General features: G+C 38.8%; 1 pseudogene; it reads right to left on the reverse strand.

Moving 5' to 3' along the window:
* Positions 1–380: 380 nt before the first annotated feature.
* Positions 381–1,111, reverse strand: LOC140507964 (ADP-ribosylation factor 1 pseudogene; annotated as a pseudogene).
* Positions 1,112–2,802: the final 1,691 nt, after the last annotated feature.

Here is a 2,802-nt window from a genome sequence, read left to right on the forward strand (position 1 = left end):
TCACACAGCTAGTGTCCAAGGCCAGGTTTGAATTCTGGAAGATGAGTCTTCTTGATTCTTGGCTCAGTGCTGTATCCACTGTGCTACCTAGCTGCCTCTCAGGTTAAAAATCAGCCATCAAAATGGATCTCAACACAGATTTAACAAGCCCAATAGGAGTGGCATTCAGCTTTGCTGTAGCATGTTGACCACTAGCAACCCAAGTGTCAATTTGCTTAAAATCCCTTCCCAGTGCTAAAGGATAAGTTGATTTTTTTTTTGACAAATAAAGCTAAATAAAATTGTATAGGAATGCTAGAAACTGCCCCATTGTGGCATGGGAGGGGGAAAACTATTTACACAAGAAATCTATTTTCAGGTCTATCTTTGTCACATTTACATCATGGTGCAATACATATAGTGACAAGGGATAGGGGAAAAGAAACCAACTTCCAGTGCTCCATACCACAAAGTAGCACAGTTTGCCTCTTGAGGATAAAGCTAAAGATGAATAGGAGGAAATAAGTGGAAGAGAAAGAAAAGAGGCAGGAAGAGCTTTTGTTGTTCCATTTCTGATTTTGGAGCTGATTGAACAAGCAGTCCAGACTTTCCTAGAGCCCATCCCCCTACTGGCACAGGTGATTTGGATGGACCAATTTTGGTGATGAAGAGAATGCAGTCCAAGTTTATCTGTGATTTCAACTGCTTTCATGGCATTGGGAATTCTGTTTGTTGACCAACTGTAATAAGTCGGCATCTCTGAGATTATCTGCTGCCAACATTCTCCTCAGTTCTTCTTGGACCTCATTCACTCATTTTGTGTCATAGGTATCAATCGCAAAAATCAGAATTTACGTATTCTGGAAGTCATGGTGCCATAGGCATTGGATCTCGTCTTGGCCACCTTCATTCCACAACTATATTGTACAGCTTTTACATTGAAATCTATATGGAGAATAGAAGTTATTATCTCACTCAGTTTCAGTTTGAACAAAATACTTGTCTTTCTTGTAGCATCCAAATCAACTGTCAGAATCCACTTTTTTCCCCCAAAGAACCTCTTGAAGAGGATAGCAAGTATTTTCCTCACAGTCCAAGTATAATTCCTGTTTCTGAGCCGCAGGTTTCCCATCTCCTCACACACCAATAGTCAAAGCTCCTTTTTTCCCCCTAACTCTCCAGGAGCTGGTTTCACTCCCACTAATTTACAAATTCTACAAATTCCCTCTATGAATATTCTGTAGTTATTCATTTAAAAAAATACTGACCTTCACTTGCTCTTTGAATAATGTTCAGTACACCTTTGAAGGCGCCATTGCCTACTTTCCATGCTGTGCCTACATGCGCATCTGTGCATGTGATTTGAACTGAGTTCAGTCCTGGGTTTCTGAGAGGTAAGGATAGGCTTTCTGTTCTCGTATTCCTTATCTCATTTAATCTTCACCCTAGTGCCGTGAGGACAAATTTGCTTAGAGTTTAGATTATGGTTCTCTTCTAGGGTTTCCCCGAAAAGGGAGAGTAAAAAAACATTTAATATACAATATAACTCAGGAGTGGAATGAGAAATTTATTCCTACCCAGAGAAGAAATACTAAACTTAAAAGTTCATAGAGAATATCAACAGAGTGAATTAAAACAAGATTTAGTAACTTGACATATAACTGTTATATTCTGCTGGAAGGCAGCCTATTTCATCAGGACATAAAGTTTGTTCCTGTTTAGGAATTTTGTATTTTAACTTGGCTCTGCACTGTCCAAATAACTCCTACTACATTTTTGTTGGTGAAATGCCCATGCTTGATCCAGTCCACTTGTTGGGGTTATCCTCTCTAAGAGCACTGGAGTAGATACCAGAGAGCTCCCTTCTTAATATTCTGCTGTAATCCAACACAATTCATGACTTTTGGACTTTCTGAATTAAATAGTTTACTTCGAAAGCTGGACATGTCAATCTCAGGACAGATACTCATTTGCCTGATAAAAGAAAAAATAAATAGGAAAGGAGAAAAGGAATCTGGGGACCCAAGTGTGAGACCTCTTCTCTATTAGCTGTCACATGGGCAAAATTGCCATGAAGCTGGGATGGAGAAAGCCAAACTCGAAGTCCTAGATGACCAGAAGTTCTAGTACTGGAGAGTCAAAAGAAGAGAACGTAGACTTTTAACCAGGGAAGCCTCTGTCTCATGGTAGGGAGGAGGAAAGGACTATTCAGGGTTTGTCATATCATTCCAAAACACCAGGCCCTTTTAGCCTAGGGTTACCACATTGCCAGAAGCAGGTCCTAAAGTTCCCCCCCAGGAAGAACTCTATGCCTACTCAATAGGATGCTTTTGTTACATTAACATTCACACTTGCTCCCTAAGATACTCATACATACACACATATATACATACCCTACAACATTTCCCTTTTAGTCAATTATTACCACCTATCCATAGAGAGGAAAACATGTTGAGTCATTTCACTACAGGGGCCAATGTGAATTAAGAATTAAATATTGACATAGATGCGCTCCTAAAACCACAAGAAAACATTAGCAGTTAATTAGAAATTAATACTAAGATTCTAAATAGCATCCTTGGATAGAAGCAGCTACACCACATTTTCATTGTTAATATGGCAATTAACTATGTTACCCACAAAATACTGGTGAATAAATACTTCATCAAGAGTTATGTTCAGTAGGAACTTAGCAGGCTTTTTTTAAAAGTGTGATTTTAGTATCATTTTGAAAAATGTTCTTAATATTCTGTTATTTTGGCTCCACTAATTGTAGCTGTTTATTGAAAGGAAGTCTCCTGCCACAGGCCAAATTTCACTCAT

This window comes from Notamacropus eugenii, chromosome 5 (genome assembly GCF_028372415.1).
Source record: "Notamacropus eugenii isolate mMacEug1 chromosome 5, mMacEug1.pri_v2, whole genome shotgun sequence".
NCBI lineage: Eukaryota > Metazoa > Chordata > Mammalia > Diprotodontia > Macropodidae > Notamacropus > Notamacropus eugenii.